The 16,380-nt window shown below is 44.8% G+C and overlaps 1 protein-coding gene across 3 annotated transcripts in view; it reads right to left on the reverse strand.

The window, feature by feature from the left end:
- DLGAP3 (DLG associated protein 3) overlaps nucleotides 1-16,380 on the reverse strand; it is a 189,143-nt gene that overhangs the window by 38,428 nt on the left and 134,335 nt on the right. For 2 of the 3 annotated variants that reach the window (XM_081018299.1, XM_081018297.1), the window contains exon 3: nucleotides 544-666. The exons of the other annotated variant lie outside the window; for it this stretch is intronic. The gene's annotated coding sequence lies outside the window, so the exon portion shown is untranslated. The remainder of the gene's footprint in view (nucleotides 1-543; nucleotides 667-16,380) is intronic. 3 annotated transcript variants of the gene reach the window in all.

The raw sequence follows: 16,380 nt of genomic DNA on the forward strand, positions 1-16,380 counted from the left end.
ATTTAGTCCAACCCCCTGCAATACAGGAATCTTTTGTCCAATGTGGAGTTCAAACCCATGACCCTGAGATTATGAGTCTCATGCTGTACTGAGACAAGGAGGTGGTCTCCCATCCAAGTACTAACCAGGCCTGACCCTGCTTAGCTTCAGAGATCAGATGAGTTCAGGAATGTTCAGGGTAGTATAGCCATATACTATATGACTATAGCATGGCTGCTGTTGGAGTGCAACAACATCTGGAAGCCACCATGTTGGCATTTAAAGGCTAACATAACTGATTCACATTTTCTGAAACAACACACAAGATTTCCATTTCCCCAGATTTTGGAATACAGTTCTCTAGCCAAGTAATGTACAAAACTGTATATATTTCGATGATGTGCGCCTGGAAATGCATGTGTTAGTGAAAACAACACATGCATTACTAGGAGAAACTGCTTTGCAAATCTGTGTATATTAGGCAAAATTACAGAGAAAAATATGTAGATTAAGATAAATTTGCACTAAAACGTGAGAAACAGAGAGGAACCAAAATTTACTTGCCTATCCCTAGTGTGGGGGCACATATTCAGGCTTTCTTTTTTTAAGAACAGGCATCCAAAAAGCAAAAGCAGGTGAGCCTGAGCAAAGGTTTCCAAATCTGTCTCCTCCTTGGATGATCAGCATCTGAAACAAGATGGAGAGAAGGCAGAGGCCATGGAGCGATTGGAGACCTTGATCCATACCAATCCAACCTGCAGGAACTTCAATCAATCTCAGCACCACTGGAGAGACCTCCCCACCCCCTTAGCTCTTAGTCAAAACTTTGACTCAAAAGTGACTGCAGCTTGCAACTGGAACCAGATTTCAAAGAATCAGGGAAGGAAAAGGGGCAAAAAAACCCTGAGCTGATCGCACACTTCTCAATTTCAAGCAGGAGAATTGAGTGGTGAAGCTTTTCCTGCAGGTTGGGAAGAAGTACGTTTGAATCTTCACCCACCATAACAAAACGAAGCAACCCACCACCAACCTGGGGTGGGCAAATCTGTCACTTTTCAGGTTCTCTCAGTTTCCCAACCTTCAGTTCTCCACATTTCCATCTCAGTTTTAATTTTAAAAAGTTCTCATGAAAATTCACAAGCATTTTGGGATGAATTTCTCCTTATATACGTATGTACAATTTTGCCAAATATATACATTTTTGCAAAGCAATTACCCCAAATATACAATATATAAATCAATACACGATTGTGTATATTGTTTTTTACTTACATATGCATGTCAATGCAAACTTTACACCACTATGTGCATTTTTTTGGTACACATTACTTGGCTGGAGAACTGCATTGCAAATACAGCGAACTGCAAATTTTGAAGATGGCTGTTTCAGTCCTCATATTGTTTTGGAAAATGCAGATGGTGTGGGTTCAACTTTAAATGCAAACTGCATCAGATTTCTCCCCCATCCTCTGTACATATAGATAAATACACTTTGGATTGTGCTAGGCTCCATCTGGCAAACTGTTTGCATGGGGAGAATCCGGTGGATGATGGGTGGAGCCAGCTGGTCTAGGGCAAAGGCTGAGTGGGATGTGGGAGAATGAGGATGGAGCATTGATGTGCTGGGGGTGGAATCTAGCAGGCTGTGGGTAGAACCTGGTGTATTTAGGGTAGAATCTGATATAGTGCTGTCAGGTGTAGTATGGCTGGAATATAGCTGGTTTGTTTATTCATCATTTAAAAGAAATTCAAAGCTGCTTAATATTTTAAAAACCTCTAAGCAGTGCACAACATTGAAACAATAAACAATATCATGAAAACAAAAATACAGCCTGAAATCAGCAAAGCAGTAAATCAAGATGTGCTACATCCAGAGCATTCCCCTGATCCACCAAGCCCGTAACTCTATCAGAAAAGGAAATAAGATTAGTCTGGCATGACTTGTTTTTGAGACACCCATGCTGCAAGGTAGGTCTGGGAGAGACCCTTGTCTGAAATTCTACAGAACCACTGTTAGTGTAGAAACCACTGAACTAGATGGACCAATGGTTTCATTCAGCCTAGGATTCAATTGCCAGCTTATATCCTACCTTTCTTCCAAGGAGTCCTTGCTCTCACTTCCTTTCCCTCATATTTTATCCTCACAACAACCCTGTGAAGTAGGCCAGGCTGAGGGTCTGTGAATGGCCCAAGGTCACCCAGTGAGCTTCATGCCTAACAGGGGATTTGAACCCTGGTCTCCCACATCCTAGTCTGACACTTTAACCACTACACCGTACTGGCTCTTGAGTGTCGGCAACCCTAAAGAGGAAGCTGGTAAGTCTGGATGCAAAAGCTGGTCGCTCTAGTCTTGAAAAGGAGATATCTGTGTACCTTCCCTGTAATGAGTATGGGTTGCTCGTGCGTAAGTTGCCACCTCTCCTGGCTATGTTGCCTTGTTTAAACCTTTCTGTCTGGACAGCTCTTCACTTCGTGGCTGCCTCAGTCGCTAGCAGAATCCGTCAGTGGGCGTTTCTTAAACCTTTTCCAACATAAAAGTTGTTTGACGCCAAGTCTCCTCCTACTCTCCCTGCGCGGAAGTCTTCTGCGCAGGGAGGGCGTGGGTAGCAGAGGACCTGTGCTCTCCCCGCTGGTGTCTGGTGAAGAGTCCTGGAGCCCTCTCGCCGATTCCCCCATCTGTCCCCCTTTATCTCTGGTGTTGCGCTGATTTGCTTCCCCATCTGCTGAGCTGCCTCTCTCCCTGCTGGGCCCTTCTCCAGCATCATTTGAGAGCCTCCCCTCCGCCTCTAGCTCCGATGTCAGTTCCCTGACATTCCCATTCCAGGACAAAACATTATGGCAGGAGTTGAGAAGCCCCTGTGGATAGTTTTTCATGTTATCACTCTCCCTGCCTTTTTTTTTTTTTAAAGTGGATTCATTTTTAGCTATTCATAAAAAATGCAAGGGTGGACGGATAGATGAATGAATGTAAGGGGGGGGGGGGGAGAGAGGAGGCCAAAGGAAAAGAAAAGCAGAGGGGAGAGAGAAAAGGCACAAGGTCACTCCATTCTTGGAGCAGATTTATGGGGGCGCCATGCAGCCAGGCTCCTGCAAGCGACAAATCACACTTCAATTATTCATAAATATAAAACTGCAGCATTAAAAAGCGGGAGGGGAAGCAACTGCGGCAAGAGGCATCCTCAAACCTGCATGTCGGCTGCCTTGTCAGTTCAGCTGGGATGCCGGGAACTTGTCAGGCAAAGGCAAAGCACTCAGGCCATCCACAAAAAAGCTCCACATCTTCAAAAATGTGCAGAGGGGACCGCGACATTTCAAGCTGGGAGGATGTTTCTCTGTCACCATTGTCCTGAAGTGTCTTGGCAAGGCGCTGGGAGCAAATGCGAAGCGTAATGCACACATGCCGGGGTCTTATTGGGACCCTGAACTTAGCCACAGTTCTGGGCGACGAAATAGATCTTTCTTCAGCTTCCACCTGAGCTTTGCTGGATGGCTGCCTTTTTAAGGTTGTTTGAATCACTGAATACAAATGGAGGAGTGAAATAATTCCCTTCATTGGCTACAAGTCTAGAGCAGGAGTCCCCCCCCCCCAGGCACAGGGGCTGAATGTGGCCCCCAGGCCTCTTTCTTTTGGCCCATGGCACTCTCTGCAAGCCACACCCCTCATCTGCCCTGCTCCATGCCCTTCCTGAGTGCTTTTGTCTGGCTGGGATGTGTCCCTGAACTGTGACAATGACTCTTGCTTGCCTGGGTGGAGAAATGTGTGTGTAGAACCATAAGAATACAAGGAGAGCCTGCTGGAAGAGGCCAATGGCCCACCTTGTCCAGCATCCTGTTCTCACAACAGCCAACCAGATGCTTTTGGCTTCCAGCAACTGGTATTCAGAAGAATTATTGCCTCTGACTGTGGAGGCAGAGAAGAGTCATTATGGCTAGAAGCCTCTGACTTTAGTGCTGCTGGATTAAAGAAGTAGGGAGAAATTCAGCTCAGTTCACCTTTAAATATGAATCTACCTAATTGGTGCTGTGGGTGGCGCTGTGGGTTAAACCACAGAGCCTAGGACTTGCCGATCAGAAGGTCGGCAGTTTGAATACCTGCGACGGGGTGAGCTTCTGTTGCTCGGTCCCTGCTCCTGTCAATCTAGCAGTTCGAAAGCACCTCAAAGTGTGTGTAGATAAATAGGTACCACTCTAGCGGGAAGGTAAACGGCGTTTCTGTGCGCTGCTCTGGTTCGCCAGAAGCGGCTTAGTCATGCTGGCCACATGACCCGGAAGCTGTATGCCGGCTCCCTTGGCCAATAAAGCGAGATGAGCGCCGCAACCCCAGAGTCAGTCACGACAGGAACAAATGGTCAGGGGTCCCTTTACCTTTACCTTACCTAATTCACATTTCCTGAAACAATATGCAAATCAAAGCGTATTTGTCTTTTGACAACTGCACTTCTCCTAATTTTATAATGCAGCCAAGTAATGTGCACAAACATGTATATATTAGGTAAATTGTTTATAAAATTGCATATATTTATGAAAACAGAGTACAAAGATGCTTTATACTGGAGAAAGTTGCTTTGCAAAAATGTGTAGATTCAGGAGAAATCCACATTAAAACGCTAATGAACTTTTGGGAAAACTTTTTCTGAAAAAGAATTTGCAAATTGATGTGGAGAACTGATGTGGAGATGGGAAAAATGAGAAACGGAGATAAACCAGAGCCGTTGGACTCTTCCACCATTAGCTGAGATGGGAAAAATGAGAAGCGGAGATAAACCAGAGCCGTTGGACTCTTCCACCATTAGCCTTCAGTACCAAGAGTTGCATCAGTTACTCTGCCCTCTTGTGGCTCTAGTCATGCCACCACTGGCACCCATCCCTGGAAGCCTTCTTCAAAGAATCCTGGGAACTGTAGCTTGTTAAGGGTGCTGAGCATTGTTAGGAAAGACCCTTATTCCCCTAATGTAGCCTTGGTCCCTATGTCTACTCATGCAACGCTATTAAGGACCTCAAAACACCCACAGCATCAGGGGTTCATCTACCTGCTCAACTTCCAGCATGAGCTATAAACTCCCATCTACCTGCGTAGCTGCTTTGCATTCTGCATAGGCCAAACTGGTTAATTCCTACTGCGAAACAATTAAAAATTAAAAATAAAATAAAATGGGCATGAATCTGATATTGGAAATGGCATTAGGGAAAAGCCAGTGAGGGAATATCTCGGGCTCCCAGGATATTCTGCAACTGATCTTAAGGTGGCTATTGAACAAAAGAATTTCAAATGGAGACTGCAACAGGGAAATGCCAAATTATAATCAGAAGATTCAAATCTGTATCTTAAATCAAGATAATGCTTTTTTTAAAAGCACATGGTGTGTGTCAGTTAGGTTGCCAATGCTAGAATTTCCAGAGTGGTGCCATGTTAGCCTTCAATCCTAACCTTTATATCTCAATAGACATGGTTAGATTTGTGTTGTTAGTCTCTTGTAACAAAATCAACAAAGCGTCTTGTGATACCTCAAAGATTAACAAATGCCAGGACTTTTTGTTATCACCAAGGCTAATTGCTGCTGTAGCTATTTGCTTTTGTGTAATTATCTGTCCTTTTTTATTCCCTCTGACCTTCCTCTACACACACACATCCTTGGGTTCCTCTCTCTCTCTCTCCATTCATTCATTAATTCATTCACTCAAAGACTCCACACATCAGTCAGAAAAGGTTCCTAGTGTGGCTCCCAAATCAATATCAGCAGGACAGTCTCTTCCCGCAGGTAAGAGCTGTTCGACAGTGGAATTTGCTGCCAAGGAGTGTGGTGGAGTCTCCTTCTTTGGAGGTCTTTAAGCAGAGGCTTGACAACCATATGTCAGGAGTGCTCTGATGGTGTTTCCTGCTTGGCAGGGGGTTGGACTCGATGGCCCTTGTGGTCTCTTCCAACTCTATGATTCTATGATTCTATGATTCTAGGTTTATAATCTACAAAGACATGATACAAAAGGAAAAGGGACTGGGAGGGCGAAGGGAAAAGATAACTTTGACACTATTTCTTAGTTATAATTTGGGATTGTTTCATGCATCTAATGAAGTGGAAACTGGTCCATTAATGTTTATACCAGGGGTGGAGGGCCCTGGTGCCCTTCTGAGGTTGTTGGATTCCAGCTCCCATAATCTCAAGACAGGATGACCAGGGGAGGCAAAAGCCAGGCCCTCCAGTATTCTGTGGTCTGGGGAAAAAGAAGGTGGGCAGAGACACTGCATGATAGAACTCTATAGTTCTGTAGAGTGGGGGAGAATAAGAAAGTAGGCAAACGTTGAGACTGTATAATTAAATGAGGTGGCCAAACAATGTTATTTGAAACTTAATGTTGCTGACCATGAGCAGAGTCTGGGACTTCCTGGAGGGATAACAACCTCACTAGGTCACCTCTAATATCCCAAAGCAGACTTCCGTGGAAGGTACCTTGGCTGCTAAAATTGGCAGGACCTCTCAGAAGGAGAAAGCAAACTGTGATGGAATCCATAACATAACAAGAATTGCCTTTGCCCTGTATGAGCCCCCACCATCCAGCCTGGATGCTGAGGTCCAGCTCCGAGGGCCTTTAGATGGTTCCCTCACTGTGAGAAGTGAGGTTACAGGGAACCAGGCAGAGGGCCTTCTTGGTAGTGGCGCCCACCCTGTGGAACGCCCTCCCATCAGATGTCAAGGAAATAAACAACTGTCTGACTTTTAGAAGACATCTGATGGCAGCCCTGTTTAGGGAAGTTTTAATGTTTGAAGTTTTATTCTGTTTTTAGTCCTCTGTTGGGATCCACCCAGAGTGGCTGGGGAAACCCAGCCAGATGGGTGGGGTATAATAATAATAATAATAATAATAATAATAATAATAATAATTCGGTGCTCCAGAGTTCCTTTCAGCTGTGCATAGAACATTAATCCACTAACATTTCTTCACAGCCCTTTCTGGGTGGAGCATCTGCTTTGGGTCTGCTGCAAATACTCTATGTTGTATTCATTCACTCTGCACTAATGCTAAAGCAAAAGAGAATAGTTGCGCTCATGGTTGAAGATCTATAAATGCAACTGTACTATCCTATGTAATCAGCAGTTCAAATTATATCTCAGCAGCTGCGGTGTGTGAAACAGCAGGCTGCGTGCTGCAATGCGCTTTAGTGTTCCAGTGCATGGATGTGCACTAGGGATTCATCTGCACCAGGAGTTGCCAAGGGATGCCCTCCAGAGGTTGTTGGACTACAGTGCCCATCTGCTCCAGCCAGCATAGCCAGTGCTCAAAGGATGATGGGAGCTGGAGTCCAGCGACATTTGAAGGGCACCACCTGGGCTACCTGATTTATGCAACCCTCCCCCCCCCCCATTCAGAAATTTAACTTCCAGGGTTTCCAGCGAGGGAGGTGAATCCTGACTCATGGCTACCATAGTCATTCAAGCAATCTCAATTTTCATTAGTTAGTTTGCTCAAAAAGCAAACTTTGGGATGAAATTGGGACCATGTTTTACCAGAGGAAAAACCTTTACTGTCTGTCCCCCCATCAGCAGAGGGGCCCTTCTGAGCCATGTTTCCAGAGGACACCCCAAAAGCTGGAGCCAACCTCATGGATTGCATTTTCCACATCGTCTATGTGCAAAGCAGTATGCGAGGGATTTGTTATAACCTCATTAGGACCCTTCAGAAAGCTTCCTTCCAAGGAGGAAATGACTTCGTTTCGTGTGTAGCTTGACTAATTAACAGGCATCATTAGCAATCTTGTTAGCATATTAAGCAGGGGCGCCATAGGCTACCTGGCACTGCTATTGCAACCGGAAAGGTAAATTGTACCAGGGAAAAGGTATTGGCAGAATTATGCCTTCTTGGGCTTACAGAAGAAGCGATGGTGGCGTTAGGAAAAGAGTCGAAAGGCAAGTGGCAATACTAGGGCTGCAAGCTTACCCTACATAATACACTCCTTAGCATTCCTATCAGGGGTGGGGAGCCTTAGGCCTGGGGGCCAAATGTGGCCCTGCAGACTTCTCAATCTGGCCCTCAGACTCCTTCCCCTTCCCACACCTCTCACTCCCAAGGCCTGGCTTCACACCCTCCTGGAATGTCTTTGCTTGTAACTCTGATAACGCCTCTTGCTTTATTGGGTGGCATATCAAGAGGGAGGTGTGAGCTTGTGTAGAAATTAGCCTACTGTACAAAGTAAAATTTGCATTTATGGCCCCACCCTCTTTTGCCTCTGGCCCCGCCCACTCCTGGGATGTGGCCTTCCGAAGGTTGCCCATAAGGGATTGCAGCTCTCAGACAGAGAAAGGTTCCCCACTCCTGATTCATATTGTGCTTCTGAATGGTCAAAATACTTCTCGTATGTTATTTTGTACTCCTTACAAGAAGAAGAAGAAGAAGAGTTTGGATTTGATATCCCGCCTTTCACTCCCTTTAAGGAGTCTCAAAGCGGCTAACATTCTCCTTTCCCTTCCTCCCCCACAACAAACACTCTGTGAGGTGAGTGGGGCTGAGAGACTTCAAAGAAGTGTGACCAGCCCAAGGTCACCCAGCAGCTGCATGTGGAGGAGTGGAGACGCGAACCCGGTTCCCCAGGTTACGAGACTACCGCTCTTAACCACTACACCACACTGGCTCTCCGACTGCAAAATTAATTGCTGGCATCTGTCTGTCTTGGGAGGCAATGGAGGACTGTGTCTTTGAGGGTAAGGTCACACTGTTGGAAGGTTGCAGCGCCTGCTGTGGCTGTGGAGACTGATATGGGAGAGATATGCTTTGCTGTAGCTGGGGCAGATGAAGGTGGAAGCCATGTCTGGTCCTGGAAAAGGCAGATCTGACCATGGTGACCCATGCTTTCATTACAACCTGATTGGATTACTGCCACACACTCCATGTGAGGCTACCTAGAAACTTCAACTCTCCAGAATCCAGTGGTTATAGATTCTTGAACAGAGCCAGTTATCTAGAATATGAGCATCTCTTGCATTGGCTTCTGAGTCATTTCTGGGGCCCATTCAAAGTGACGCTCATGGCCTTGGAAGTCTAATGTGATACTTAAAGGATGGCCTTAGGAAGCTGCCTTGTATCATCCAAGTCAGAACATTGGTTCATCTAGCTCAGCACTGCCTACCCTAGGGGGTAGCAAAAATGGCACTTCAGGGTGTTGTTGGAGTGTAATTGGGATGGAAAAGGAACCTGCAGAACTCAGATCTCAGTGGATTCACTTGATTTGATCTGAGCAGATAGTGGCCTGAATCGAATCATAAGGCTCCATTAGTCTTCTGTAGAATCTGCAGTCCTATGGATCCCATTAAAAGGCATGAGCTGTAGCTCAGTAGTAAAACATCTGCATTGCATGCAGAAGGTCCTAGGTTCAATCCTTGGTGTTTTTGGGTAAGGAATGTCCCCTGCTGGAAACCATGGAGAGTTGCTGCGTGTCAGTGTAGACAATACTGAGCTAGATGGACCTCCCTATGGGAGCACAGCTCTGATACTGTTTTCAGGACAGCAGTGATGATGCTATATGCTGGAGTGCCAGGGTAAGTGATGGCATGCTATTGGGCGTCGTAAGTGATTGGGTTGAACATGAGGCTTTCAAGTTGGTTTGTGACATGTTAGTATTGAAGAAGACAGAGGATGAGGACAATCACCAAGGAAAGGTTGGATACTTCTTTTTTTTTGAGCTAAACAGACAAATGGTCTGACTAAATCTAAAGCAGCTTTCTTTGTTCCTATGGCAGGCATAGGCAAACTCGGCCCTCCAGATGTTTTGGGACTACAGTTCCCATCATCCCTGACCACTGGTCCTGTTAGCTAGGGATAATGGGAGTGGTAGTCCCAAAACATCTGTAGTGCTGAGTTTGCCTATGGCCCTATGGTATCAAACCCAGGATGTTCTGCATGCAAAGCATATGTTTTATTACTGAGCTTTGGCCATATTCTCACCTATGACTCTATGTATTAAGATTGTCGACTGATGCAATCTGTGCAAAACGTCAGCCTCTGCAGGTGGGGCATAGGACCTTTTCGGTGGCTGCACTTACACTTTGACACTCTATAAAGGCCTTTCTTTAGACAGGAATTTGGCCTGGCCTGCTGTTAATTTTAGCTCCCTCAGGCACACGAATCCTTGGTTTTAAGCTATTTTGCCAGCTGTCTTTTGTCATCTTCTTTTGCTGTTATTGCTAAGATGTCCTTTATAGTCTTTTTATTGCTTCTTGTGAGCCACCTTGGACACTTTATGGGGAAGACAGGATATAAATATTTTTAAATAGGCTGCAACAAGGATAGCCAATGTGGTGCCCTCCAGAAATTGTTGAGTAACAACTCCCATCAGCTGCAACCAACATAGCCAGTGGTCAGCGTTGATGGTATTTGCAGTCCAACAACAACTGGAAGGCACCATGTTGGGTATTCTTAGGTGAAAAGATGATGGTCTGTTGAGAGCAAGTCTTGCTCCAGTCCAAAGTAGCATGATGAAGTCCACTTAAAGCAATCTGGAGTCCATTCCTGATCGTTCCTATGCAGCACCACCCTTATCTTCCCTACACCTGACAGCATGTATGATGTCGGGTATAGGGCATGTGGGCATGTGCTTCCCCTCAATGGACTCATGAGCCATGTTTGACCTGTGGGTCAAAGGTTCCCCACCCCTGGTGTAAGGAATGCACTCTGCCACAGTCCTCCCTGAGTTCATCGTGCACTGACTTCTCAAGTGACAGCTTTCTCATGTGATTGAGTCACTAGATATTAATCAGTACAGGCAGAAATTCCACCTCTTTTGTCTGCCATTATATCTTGCCAAATATTGAAATCTGATATTGTATGATGTCAAATAAAGATGGGAAATCTTCAGCAGCTATCTGGAGAATAATGGGGTGAGGGAAGAAATTTGCTTTTGTTTGCATTTTAATTTGAAACCACCTAATTAGGACTTCTCACAATATGCAAACTGAAACACAGCTATCCTTCAAAATTCATACTTCTTCAAACTTTGTAATGCAGTTCTCTACTTGAAAAGTGTGCATGAAAATGCATATATTAGTGAAAAATAACACACAAGATTACATACCACAGTGCATTATATTGGGGAAATTGCTTGCAAAAATGTGTTTATTAATCAAAATTGCATACAGAAATGTGTTTATTAGGAGAAATTCTCACTGAAGTGCTGATGAATTTCCACGAGGATTAAAAAGGGGAAAAAACAATTGCTGAGGAAATGCAGAGAACTGAATTTAAGTTTGAAAAAAAAAAAGATATATGGAGAAAACCAAAATGAACAGATTCATCTGTTCCTACTTGGGCATTTTTAGAGGAGAATGCTTTGGAGAAAATACTTTTCAGCTGCTCTGTTGAATGTATACACCTGGGCTGCAGTTTAGTTATTGTGCTCCTGTCCTCCTTTGACCAAGAAGAATTTCAGAAGCTGTTTCTCTGCATGACAAGCCCCTACTCCATTTACAGGAGACACACAGAGGTTCAGGGTTCCTTGTAAGGGAACAAGCTCCCCAGCTCCCAGACTAGATGAAGGATAAATTGCCTCTTGCCAGGAGGCTGCAGTCCTGGACGCCCGCAGATTGAAAATTGGTAGCTTTTCTTTGCCATCTCTGATCCCTGGCAATGTCAGGGTTTGCAATGCACTTGAAATAACAGAGCTGCAGGGAGCAGCATTACAGGATGGAACCATTAGTTAGATGGCCCAAGGCTTTGGAATACCCTTAAGAAGAAGAAGTCCCTTTAAATAAGCATCCAGTTTGCAAGCTTCTCTTCACCTCTCCAGGTTTATATTTTAATGGGACTGTATTATTGTGCATTTTAATTATGGATGTTTACATTTTAATGTTTGTGTAATTGGTTTTTTTAAAAAACCAACTATTTAGAAGCCTTAGAAGCCTTGTTATGGCATTAAGTGGCATGTACACCATAAATTTAAACCAACATGATACTGCTTTGAATACACAGTTTACCCCAAAGAATCCTGGGAAGTGTAGTCTGTCAAGGGTGCTGAGAATTGTAAGGAGACCCCCTATTCCTCTCCCAGAACTCCAATTCCCAGAGACCCTTGCAAAGATGGATTGATTGTTAAACCCATCTGGGAACTGTAGCTCTGGGAGGGGAATAGGGTGTCTCCTAACAATTCTCAGCACCCTTAACAAACTATAGCTCCCAGAGTACTTTGGAGAAAGCTGTGGCTGTTTGAAGTGATATAATACCACTTGAAATGCATGGTGTGAAAGTGGTCTAAATTAACTACTACTAAAAGTAGTAGTGATATAAAATAAATAACAGCACGCACATGCACCCCCCACCTAACTTGGTGGAACAGCTTTAAATATTGCAACCACTACAGCAAAAAATATATAAAAAAGTTAAGGGAGGGGGGTCGGAAAAAAAGAAAAGAAAGAAAATCAGAAAGTCACAACAGCCAACCAAGCCTGTCATTATGCAGTGAGCCAGCTTTTGTGCAGACAAATTAGATGTAATAAACAAAGTCGGGCCTGGGGATTGTGTGGGTGAGGGAGCCTTGCAATTTTCTCATAAAGATGTTGGCGCTGAGCTGTCATCCCCTGACGACCTGAAGTGCAAGGGAGACGCCTATCTGGGCGGCTCAGCACATGAGTGCCAGCTCTGGGATTCAAGGAGCCTTCAGGGCAAAGCCTCCCCTAATTCTCTGCAAACTAAGGACTCTCTTACACCACCAACCGCCTCCTGTGCTCTCTGCCATGCGACGGCAGCTGTGCACTTAGGGCAACAGGGCCTTTGCCACCATAGAGGTCCTAGGCAATGCCTGAACTTGCTGACATCGGGAGCTGACTTTGGGGGGCTCAGGCAGCAAATGGGAAGCAATAAATTTAAGGATGAAGGAAGGCTGGGGGCCAGAAGTAGGGATGGAGCATAATAGCTGAGGTGACCCTGCCATGAGGCAGCAGCAGAGTTCGGACACCATGAAGGTCTACAGCAGGGATGGGGCACTTTTGACCATCCAAACACGGTTGGACACCATCAGCCAGCCTAGCCAATGGTTGGGGCTGATAGTTAAAACTATGGAATTTACTCCTACTAGATGTTGTGATGGCTATCAGCAACTATTAGTCAGTTCTAGCTCCACGTTTGGAAGCAGTATGCAGTGGTACCTCGGGTTAAGTACTTAATTCGTTCCGGAGGTCTGTACTTAACCTGAAACTGTTCTTAACCTGAAGCACCACTTTAGCTAATGGGGCCTCCTGCTGCTGCCGTGCTGCTGGAGCCCGATTTCTGTTCTTATCCTGAAGCAAAGTTCTTAACCCGAAGTACTATTTCTGGCTTAGTGGAGTGTGTAACCTGAAGCGTATGTAACCTGAAGTGTATGTAACCCGAGGTACCACTGTACTATTGATGGGAATCTCAAGAGAGGAAAGTACCATTACACTGCAGGCTTCCCCTTTGGGCCACTGTGAAAACAAGATGGTGGACTAGATGGGCTTTTAGCCTGATGCAAAAGCAAAGCTCTTCTTATGTTCTTAAGCACCACTGCTTCTGGCCTAGTGCAAACTTCATGTGCTCTCCTTATCCCACAATCCCCTTGATTCTTTTTAATGGAGGGTGTAAGTGGCCTTCTTTAGCTTCTTACAGTTCCCTTGGATTGAGTTCCCTTGGATATCACCCAACAAAATAAAAACCAGGAGTGTGGAAACTGTGGCCCTCCAGACACTGATCACAGGGAGGGATTGGTGTGTTAGTTGTGGCACCTAGTCCTCTAATATGCCACAGCCCTGTTACACTGTTCTGGGAGAATATAAGAAAGAAACCACAGTATTCCCAAATGTCAGATTCCCACAGAAGCCTTTCTGTTTTTATTTAGTGCTCCAGTAAAACAATCAATATTTCAAAACCACATGAAAAATTCATTTCCTCCTTAGTGTTGCCAGCAGGATTTCTAACAACTGGGTGAAAAACAAGAAACCGCCTGCACCTTGGAGTTAAGACTTCCCAAAGTAGGGAAGATATTTTCTCTCTTCGACTTGGTAGATCCATCACAGAAAGGCTCCAAAGTTTTGTGTCCTCTTAGGCAAGAGGCCATCAATGAGCTAGAGGAATAGAAGCAAGGCTGTAGCTCAGTAGCAGAACATATAATCTGCATGCAGAAGATTGCAAGTTTGACCCCTGGCATCTTCAGGTAGGACTGGGACAGGCCACTGCCTGAAACCCTGGAGAACTGCTGCCAGTCAGTGCAGGGCTGGGGAACTGGATTCAGCCTCCACAGGGCACCTTTGCCAGGTCACATGGTACCAGGTGATTCAGCTTCAAAGGACCAGGAGTGGATTGCATTCCTATTGCACGCAGGGCTTGCCTTTGGCACTGGATTTAAATTCAATGCTGAATAGAAGCCTGGCTGGGATTGGGACCATGCAGGAGCTCTGATCAGAAGCAGTGTCTGGCAGGATTGAACTTTCAGCCCTGCTCTCTGAAGGGGTCTGCTTCACCAGCACATCCCCTCAAGGAACATGCTGGTGAAGCAGCATCCAGTGGGTTCGAACATTAATTAAAACATGCTTGGGATGGGGTGGGGAGGAGACATAGCACCTCCTCCTTCCCCATCCCCTTCTCCAACAGCAAGTTCAATTAGTGTTTAGAAGCCCTGATTAAACGTGTGTGTGTGTGTGTGTGTGTGTGTGTGTGTGTGAAGATGCAGAACCTCCTTTCCCCCCCTCACAACCCACCACCACCACCTCATCCGTCCCGTTTCAAGGTCTATTCTTTATTTTGTGTCTGTTTTAGTCTGGGTTTAGAGACACCACATATATTTCCTCCCCTTTAAAATGAAAGGACTGAGTGTCCCTTACCCTGCAGGTAGGCTTGTCAGGTGATTATGACACTGGGGTAGGACAAAGGATGCCAAACACATTAATAAACCTGTCCTGATGGTTGAACAGTCCCTACCATTCCTTCTGTGGAGAATTCCCTCCAGAAAATGATAAAATTGGAGGTCATCTTGGACACAGGACAGCACAGTTTCCTTTCTCTTGAGCTAACTTGTTTAAGAAACTTCATCTGTCTTTGAAACCTTTAAAGCAGGCTGACCTAAATCAGCTTCATAAGAAATTAAAGGACGAATTTATAGAGGCAACATTCTTGTGTACTTAATATATGTCTCTATCTCTCTCTGTGTGTATATATGCATGTATGTATGAATTATATATATTCTATATTCTGCGCCAAGGTTATCAAAATCAACATCTTCAATGCAAATTTCCACATGCTGATCTCTTTGAACAAATGCATCTTTTCAAAGGATTAGGAACTTGGGGTGGGGGCAAAATCAGTGTGAAATAGAAGATGGAAAGTGTATGAAAAAGAGCGGAGTACATGGTTGTGCAGGGGAGACATGGAAGAAAATAAAGACAGCACTCACTGCTCTTCTAGTTCACAAGTAAAGACTATGATCTTATCTAGTGTTCATGGCACCTGGAAAGTTTCTCTCCCAGGAAGGTATATTTTGCCATCATCCAACAAGGATTACCAGTTTAACCTGAAAGACTCCTAGGGTATGTTTCCCAATTATCATGGTCCTCTTGTCCCTAGTCCATGCAGTGAACATAGCTGGGGTGAGGTGCAAGCACATGCCAAGTTTCATTTGGGAGCTTAGGCATCAGCAACTGCTCAGGCTCAAGCAGAACACGCGAAAGATGCAAGTGTTGGATACAGGACCTGAGACAGCTCCAAGTGGAGCGCAGGCTGGGTGCTAACACACAAGCAGGGCGACTAGATGTTGCTTCACCAGTTGCCTGGAGTTGGCTGAGGCTTTGAACAGGCTGCAGTTTGATCTGGACCAGGGCTGTGGAAACTTTGGCTCTTCAGATCTTGTTGGGAGCACAGTTCCCCCCAACCACATCCAGCATGTCCAATAGTCATAGATGGTGGAAACTGTAGTCCAGCAGCAACTGGAGGGTTGTAGGTTTTCCAAACCTAGCCTGGAAAGCTCAATCCATCACAGGCAGGAAAAGCCTTCTGTATGTAAGCCCAATTGTGTGGGCTTTTGTTTTTGTTTTATTCTTTTTTATTTAAAACATTGTTATGCTGCCTTCTACTAAAAAAAGCAACATTCCAGGGTAGTTCACAACAACCTAAAATGCAAATTAATTAAATCAGCACTTTAAAACAACTTTATTTTCATTTGGCACGATTTATATACTGCTTAATTAACCAAAACAAAACACCTCTAAGCAGTTTACAGCACATACAGGAACATTCAAGGCACTAAACTGAAATATTAGCCATAATAATAGTGAGCCATGAAGAAATGAGTTTTCAGCAAGAATAGGGTATGTTGAATTTTTCAGTTTCAAATTCCAAAAATGAGAGGTGCTAAAAAGTTGTAACATGGCTTGGGAATTCAAAAGATGGTAAAATTACTATAATTTAGTTTTGCCT

Source organism: Podarcis pityusensis (assembly GCF_964106645.2).
Source record: "Podarcis pityusensis genome assembly, chromosome: 8".
NCBI lineage: Eukaryota > Metazoa > Chordata > Lepidosauria > Squamata > Lacertidae > Podarcis > Podarcis pityusensis.